Source organism: Pinus tabuliformis, chromosome J (assembly GCF_031772625.1).
Source record: "Pinus tabuliformis cultivar Carrire ecotype Pingquan chromosome J, CPIR1, whole genome shotgun sequence".
Lineage (NCBI taxonomy): Eukaryota > Viridiplantae > Streptophyta > Pinopsida > Pinales > Pinaceae > Pinus > Pinus tabuliformis.
In genome coordinates this window covers 1,283,434,946-1,283,444,196 of record NC_142295.1, presented here as the reverse complement: position 1 = coordinate 1,283,444,196, position 9,251 = coordinate 1,283,434,946, and positions in this window count along the sequence as shown.

Genomic DNA, 9,251 nt, shown 5'->3' with positions numbered 1-9,251 from the left:
TATACTCAGTCTGGTACTTTGTATGAAAATATCCCAAATTCACCCCACACTAGTCAAACTAATCTAGCCCTTAGAATATCAGATGCCATTGATTGTATGATTGGTTATGTGAGCCAAAAATATAAGAATAAAAAGAAGAATTTTAAGAAAACTCATGTTTTAGCTCTATTTGAATCACTTGAAGAAGATCCTTCCCCCGAAATTACTTTAGATATTAACGTCATAGAATCATCTACCAGCAAAGGTAAGCAATCTAGAAATAAGAAAAAGGGAAAAGAGAAAGCTAAACAAGACACTCATTCTAAGGATAAATCAAATAAGAACGATCCCTCTGATGAAAAGAGGAAACCTCGTTATCCTTGCCTAATTTGTGATGAAGATCATTACACCAAGGAGTGCCCACATTGTGCCAAATTTTCTAAATTTATCAAAGGTTCACCCACTTCGACTGTTTTGAAGCACCCCTTTCCTCCTCAAGGTAGAAAAATGGTTTCTCATGACCAATCTTCCTCATCCACATCGGCATATATCATGATGATGTCTTCCAAAGTTATGGTAGCAATGAGATCCAAACATTATGCATCAAAGAGTCCCATTGAAGATGAAGATGACTCTAGTCCATCTAGTCAAACTTCCACATCTACTCCTCCTTCTTCTAAACCATTACATATTGAAAAACCAAACCCTGATATGATAATTCATCTGCCTCCTATGGGTATGCTTCGAAATCCAGCCTTTAAACCTCACGCTAGGGCTGCTCATAACTATAACATCGTTGAAGATTTGGTTATGTCACCTTTGGCAATGTTAGATCTTGAAGTTTTGTAGACTTGTCCAGCACAAAGGAAGTTGTTATTATCAACCATTGGAGCAGTAGATCCTCATGACTCCAATTTGATTTTTTTTTTTTTTTTTTTTTTATCTCAAGAATCATGTCCCACGTCCCCCAAACCAACTGGATTTTCAGATACCATTCCATGTCAAAAATTGATGAGTTTTCGAACAATGATTGGTGAATGAGAGTCGACATGTATTATGTCCGTTTCCTGTTGGAGAGCTTTAGGTTCTCCAAAAACCAATCAATCTCCCACAACTTTGAAAGCCTTTGATGGAATAGGTTTTCATCCTTACAGTATTTTAAATGATTTACCAATCGAATTAGAGGGTAAAACGATTCCAATAGAAGTTGAGGTTGTTGATGCTCAACTTGAATATAACCTTTCACTTGGTTGGATCTGGACTTATGCCATGGTGGCAATAGTCTCATCATATTTTAGGATGATCACGTTTCTTCGCAAAGAAAGAATTGTGAAGGTAAACCAATTTTTCTACTATACCTCAGATCCTAATTCCACTAGTAGTGTGCCTTTTGTTGGAAAATCAACGACTCTGTATGAAGAAGTTGGTGTTGGTCTTCTCAAAGACTTATCTTTTATGGGAACTTTCGCTTTCCCTCCACCCAATTTCCCTCATAATGATGCCCAGATTAACATGATTACATCAAGTACTTTCGAATTAGGAGATCTATTGTTATTGAGAAATCTAGTGTCTATGTAGAGCTGCTAGTCCCACTAAGACTGGTAGCTATCTTAGAAACAAACAAACTAAAACTACTTTAGTTTTCCTTTATGAGATGTAGATAAGAGGGGAACAAAGGATTCCAACCTCTCTCTTGCGCTTGGTTCCTTGCTTGATTCCTCTCCCTTCTGATAGATCTTTGCCACTCGCTTCCTCGTCTACCTAGATTCAAAGAGCACCTGTAGAATCAAAGCAGCATAACACTATCCAAGAACAGAGATCTACTATCATAAACAATATAGGACCGGATATATATTGACCACACAAAAGCATATATCATCAATCATACAAGAATGTGAAGGAAAACTTGAATAGCTTCATTAATATCAAGAAAAGCAAAGAGGATTACCACCAATTGTTCTGACCCAGCGTCATCCTCTCAGCAAGAAGCCCTTATTCACCTCATGAAAAGCTTAGATCACCCAACACTATGATGTTACACCAAGAAACCAGCAACACTTCATTACAAGATACAAAATTCCAGCCTCTGGATCTCTGGGATGAGGGATCCATATATAGATGTTTGCAAGGGGGTGAGTTAGCTTCTGAGATTTGATTAGTGTCCTCTCTCTGATAGTTCTTGATTCCACTTGGAGATTGATGATCTCTTACTCATCCCTGGGCGAATGCAGAGAGGCAAGTGTCACAGGAGAAGTTTCTGGAAGATTCCATGATCCTCCACCTCGCAGATTGACCCTGCCATTTGTCCACTCTCGCCCATCGCACCCCATAGAAGGGCTTTTCAGTATGCATCGCACCTCCCGTGTGCATTTAGGTGGGATGCAGTGCACTTTGACCATGGAGCAAGTGAGATGGTCCAATTTTGACCAGTTCTGAGTAGTTTTTCATGGAGAACTTCTGGGAGATGATGTAATCAGTTGAACTTGTTCTTTTAGGGGTTGGAACAACACTTTTAGGGACTTAGGAGCCCTTGTTTTATGGATATTTATGATTGGCATTGCAGTGCCCAAAAATGTCTATAACAGTTGCCCCCTAAAGCATGAGGTCGTTAATCTTTTAATGTTGGGTGAAATGCTTTATCATGAGGATCCGAAGTTTTTTCGAGATAGGAGGCGACCTGTAATAAGATACAATACAATACATTATCTTCATAATATTTTTCATGATCTAGCTGACGCGGGCATTTCCCATGCTCAGCTTTATAAATTCATTTTCATGTACATAAGACAGAAAATCGTCTGTGTGCAGACTGATGATTCTGGTAGAGCCATCATCCCTTGGATTGGATGATTATCTGTGCAGCAATGATGTACATTTGATGTTTTTATTTTCCTGAATATATATCGCAGCCCGGATGGATGAAACTAGATTCGGGGTCTTCAATCTCGTTCAATCTTCACTCAAAGTACAAGTCGATCCATGTGAGAGATGTTTTGGAGTCGAACATGGAAAGACATCACCTGATTACCAGCCAATGTTGTAAGCTGTTAACATGCGCGAGAGGAATCACCGATAATGATGATGACCCTCAAGGTACTACAATACAATTCACGTGGTGTGAATAAGGGACTTGGCGTTGAACACCACGCAAAATCTTTCGGTCGAAGGCCATTGATGTAAACATGTCGCCGGAAGTGAGAAACATGCCATTGAGGCATGCAAGCTTCAAAGTACTGAAAGGGTTGTTCCTAGATCGACTTCCTGGATAATGAGTTGATGTCGACAAGAAGCGATCCGTCATAGGAGGGCCTTAGTGAATCCCACATCTATGACACGAAACAGAGCAAATGATTTTAATGGAGGTGAAAACGATCTGATGTTCAGGGTGGCGATCATGAAAGAATGGAGCGTAAATGTATTGCAGTGGATGAGACACAGGCGAATTCTCTGAGCGACTTCTCTTGAACATATCGGCGACAATGACATGATGGATTGGTAGCGTTAACCCCAAATGTGGATGGTGTGATGGACCAATGGTGATATGACCAGTGAACGAAACAACCCAACCTGACTTGAATGTAGAGTGAAAGTGTCATGTTCAAGAGCGACTTACTACCAATAAAGTTTCTTCAAGTTTTCTTCCCAATTTTTCCCCAGTCATTGCTGACCAGTACCTCTTTATTTTTGTCAAGATTGAGGAGGATAACATATGCTTGTTCTATAATTTTCCCTTCGGGAAAACCCATTGCTATGTTTTAACGAGCCTAGCGACAGTGAAACTCGTTCTTGTCCGTATGGACAAGTTTGTCGATATTCGGTTTTAACGAGTTTAACGACAAAGATAACTTGGTCCTTTTCAATTTTAGAGAGTTTGAAAGGGACGTAAAGGAAACTCCAATAATCCTTTTTCGTCATATAATCCCTTAAGTCAGAAAAAGTATAAAATAATACAAAAGGGATAAATTTTCGGTAATTTTAACGAGCCAAACAAAACAAGCGCTCGATCTTTTTGTGTAATAATCCCTCAGGTCCAAAAAGATTAAAATATAGAGGAGGGATATCACTTCCGGTCACTTTAACGAGCTGGAGAGGCCAATTACTCAACAATCTTTTCATGTTTTATGAGTCAGTTGAAAAGAGCTTAAAGGAGACTCGTTTTTTGGGGAACGAGTGATAAATTCGGGTAGCAGCTAATTCCAGGTAAGGCTTGGAATTTTCCAATCACGGAAGTGTCACAAGGATGGCTAACAGGATCACTCTTCGTAGCTGTTCCTCAAAAAGGGTAAACAATCAAATGGAGGTGAATGATCGGCCAATACAGAGTGGAGGTGATGATGACAACATGACCAAGGCTTCAAAGGCTGATGATAATGCATTCACGATGGTTATTTACCGGAAATTGGTTCATTTTTTAATGATCTTAAACTCTGGGGTAACGTTTGCTCATTGCTTATGTTTATTTTTTAACGAGCTTGAATTTCGCGTTAAAACTACTCGATCCAGTTGTATAATAAGGATGTCTCATCTAAGATGCCATTTTTTATGGAGCTTTCACCTTACAAAGCTTTGCCCTAGATCCTTTCTTTATGCAAGTTAAGAAACGACCAATCCTATGAGTTTAAAGGGTTAGAGGACCTACAAATTTAAAGAATAAATGGTCGCTCTTTGCTTGCATGCCAAAAGTCTTGCATGCCCCCAGGTATAGTGAAAAATTTCTAGATTACCAAAGATTGTTCTATCTGCACTGCGGACAAAACACTTCCTCGGCGATGTTTACCGAAATGAACAAAGGTGAGTGGCGCAACTAGCTCCACTCTCATAACTTTGATGAAGGAATCTTATTCCACTCTAATCTCATAAACCAGTCATATATCCTTCGCGGAAACCTACTCTATACCAAGGTTTTCCTGTCGAAACAGGCTAGGGTGCATGCCCCCTGGGTTTCAGTCATGTCCTCCCGAATCACTCGCGCTCATCAGGTGGATGGACTAGGGATTGATGAGACATTCCTTTCATGAAAAGACCATTCAGGGATGGTATTTGACTATTTGCTATGTGTGAACCGGGGAATGAAAGCTGGTCTTCGAGCTTGACCACTCTTCCTTCATGCAGAAAACACATTACTTTAAAGAGTGAGGAGACAATGGCTCCCATGCAATAAATATAGTCGCATCCAAGGAGTAGATTATAATCCAGGGGTCCTTGGACTACCATTACATTCATGTGAACGGTTTTCCTTCTCAATGTTATCGGCACATTGGGAAGGATCCCTAACGGTCGACTGGTTCCTTTGTCAAAGCCTGTTAGATTTCTCATCTTAGGCAAAAGTGATGGCGAACGAAGTGCTTTCCAAGCAGTTGAGGAAAGGATACTCACAGAAGCACCTTCATCTATGATGGTACCGGCCATGACCATTCTATATATTTGAGCAACGATTCGAAATGGTACACTAGCCGGTAAACGGGGTCTGCCTAGCAGATTCCAATCAAAGGAAACAACTAGGTTGCTTGGAGGTGGGACCGAATAGACGGCCGGATATGACTCTGACGAACTTCCTTCTTGTGGTAAAGGAATGGGTAGACTGCCCCCATGTTCATCGGAGTCAAGACTGGATCAACTGCCGCCTCGACCTTTTGACTTTCATCTCGTGTGAATTCAGATGGTTTATCTTCAATGATAGACGCTTCGACCGACCACAATGGCATGTTAGTTGGATTTTCAACTAGCGATGGACTTCGCAAGAGTTTCTTATATCTAGGAGGGAGCCGTAACAGTGAAACTGGACGGTCATCCGAAACTCTCTTAGCCTCATCTAGGAAGGGACAACAGTGGACGGCGTGATCGCCTTCACACAGTTTACAAGGGAATTTACTTTTCCTTTTCTGTCCCGACGTTTCGCTTTCACTAGTTGACGATGCACTTTCAACATGATCATCAGAGGTTTTTGACACCGGATTGTGCAAACGAGGAGACCAGTCCCTTAAGATCCGACGGATGCAGGGACAATCTTGATGATAGTGATCTCCTTTGCAAATGACACATGGAGATTTAGGCTTTGACAGTGCAGTGTGTGGATTTTCACTAGATGATGCCTGGTTGCCCCCTGTCGTCTTTGGCTCCTTCTTGTTCTTCTCTTTTTCTTCTTCTCCTTCTTCTTCTTAGTTACTTGATTTTTGGCTTTACCAGCCTCATCAAGCGAAGAGGAAGGAGGAGAGGGAGAATCGGATGAAGTAGACAGTTGGGGGGTAGCTTTGGTATCGTCTAGTTGCTTACTTTATTGTTCAGGAATCACGGTATTCTAAACGACAGAGGTCGAGAAGAGCCATACGGGCAAGCCAATTGTCAATCCTGGAAGCGACAATGTGGCCATTTGAGGTGCACCAACATCTCCCCAAGAGGAGAAAGGACTAGGATTTTCCCCAAGGGGAACTCCTTGGTTGGTGGACTTCATTTTTCTCAACCTAAGACCAATGTAGGAAAGATGATATTTATTCCGATTAAAATAAATTTTAGACGCTTTGACACAACTTATTTTTTCAATTTTTAAGAGTCGAGAAAAAACAAAATATGACTCTAGTCACCTTCGATTTTTAATGAGCTTGAAGTGACAAGTGCTTAGATGGACCTTTTCCTTTAAGGAGTCTGAAAAGGAATGAAAGAGACTACTCTGGAAATCTAGACAGAGGGATTTCCGAACCAATCGCAAAACTGCAGAATACGTTTTACGGTACGGCAGTCAATCTTCCTGAATGCTGTGTTTAGTGCATTGTGATCGATAGGGTAGCAGACACGGCTTCCTATGGATAAAGGATATAGCCTATTGTGGTCTCCCAATATATACTCGATGGTACGTGGGAGCACAAGTCCGTACTGGCACTTATCGTCTCAAAGTGGAGGAATCACCCAACCAGCAATGAAGACAACAATTACTAGGCTTTACGACGCCGGAATACGTCTCTAGCCTAGACTTCTAAATGTTGTGCGTTAGGTTCCAAAGCGTTTTTAGATTCATTAAATTTATTTTACAGTTGATCTTGCTTAAGAAATTTGCCTTTCAGGTTCACCGCGTGATGTAGATATACAATTCCTAAAATGCAATCTAAGATGATAAACAATCATTTAATCTTCTTTTTGCAATGAAAATCCTAGCTACTAAAGAAAGAGAGATGATATTCTTTCAACATAGAGCAGAGAGCACACACTATATGCACTGTCCTAAATCAAACCAACAAACAGTCTAAATGCAAATGCACATGCATGTATTTGTTTTCAGCCTTCTTAATGTGTGAATGATAAAAAGAAAGCTAAGCGCAAATTTGAATTATTTTTCAAAGCGACATTACTAACAAGCTTCTTTTCAAGACAAAATGAAGACAATGATGACACTTTGCGATTTGGAATTGAAAACTTTCTTTCGACACTTGAAAAAATAATAATTCAAATCAAATACAAGAGTAACAATGTAATCGACTATCAAGAACAATCGGATTCTCTTCTATGACTGAAAACGACACTTGCGACACTTCCAAATCAAGAAACGACAGTTCAATTATGCTGCTTCTTTGTAAAAGAGAACTGAAAATGGCTCACAATACATAAAAAAATTTATAGACCTTTGCACAATGGAGGCGGAATAATGGCAAGGAAGGGTGTTTCCAACAGAGGTATACTGACTACAGATAGCAAAACTCCTGAATAGAGCTGAAAAAAGTGAAGAAAAACCAAAGTCTGGAGGCAAAATTAGCCTTTTCTGATCAGTGCACCTATTACACAGGGATTCCAGTATGCATCCCACCTATAGCACACGGGAAGTACGATGCATGCTAATATCCTTGAAGAGAGGGTGCGATGGTACAGTGCGAGACTTTTGATCCAATTCTTGATCACAATTTGCAGCACAGTTCAGGGATTTAAGCCGAGCAAGTGATAATCAGTAAATAAATCACAGGGGTAGATCTAAGGAGGTTACTAGAGCCACCACAAGGGCAATTAGAGAGCTTGTAAATTGATTGTCCAGTTCATAAACAAAACCCGGAGATAGACTGAAGCAACGTTGATCTACTTTGCACTTGCATAGCAAATGCAGTTCGAAGGCTAGCTGGCTTGACTTCAGGCTCCGTCTGTAAGTTTATAAAGCAAACAAATATATACAAACAAACAGTCTATTCGCTCTCCAGCAGAGTCGCCATTTTGTTATCGGGAAATCTAGTGTCTATGCAGAGTTGCTAGTCCCACTAAGACTGGTAGCTATCTTAGAAACAAACAAACTAAAACTACTTTCTTTTTCCTTTATGAGAAGTAGATAAGAGGGGAACAAAGGAGACCAACCTCTGTCTTGCACTTGGTTCCTTGCTTGATTCCTCTCCCTTCTGATAGATCTTTGCCACTCGCTTCCTCATCTATCCAGCTTCAAAGAGCACCTGTAGAATCAAAGCAGCATAACACTATCCAAGAACAGACATCTACTATCATAAACAATATAGGACCAGATATATATTGACCACACAAAAGCATATATCATCAATCATACAAGAATGTGGAGGAAAACTTGAATAGATTTATTAATATCAAGAAAAGCAAAGAGGATTACAACCAATTGTTCTGACCCAACGTCATCCTCTCAGCAAGAAGCCCTTCTTCACCTCATGAAAATCTTAGATCACCCAACACTATGATGTTACACCAAGAAACCAGCAGCACTTCCTTACAAGATACAAAATTCCAGCCTCTGGATCTCAAGGATGAGGGATCCATATATAGATGTTTGCAAGGGGGGTGAGTCAGCTTCTGAGATTTGATTAGTTTCCTCTCTCTGATAGTTCTTGATTCCACTTGGAGATTGATGATCTCTTACTCATCCCTGGGCGAATGCAGAGAGGCAAGTGTCACAGGAGAAGTTTCTGGAAGATTCCATGATCCTCCACCTCGCAGATTGACCCTGCCATTTGTCCACTCTTGCCCATCGCACCCCATAGAAGGGATTTTCAGTATGCATCACACCTCCCCTATGCATTTAGGTGGGATGCAGCACACTTTGACCATGGAGCAGGTGAGATGGTCCAATTTTGACTAGTTCTGAGTAGTTTTTCATGGAGAACTTCTGGGAGATGATGTAATCAGTTGACCTTGTTCTTTTAGGGGTTGGAACAACACTTTTAGGGACTTAGGAGCCCTTGGTTTATGGACATTTATGATTGGGGTTGTAGTGCCCAAAAATGTCTATAACATCTATGGAAAGTACCTTTAGAGTCAAAATTAATCTTATCTAGTAG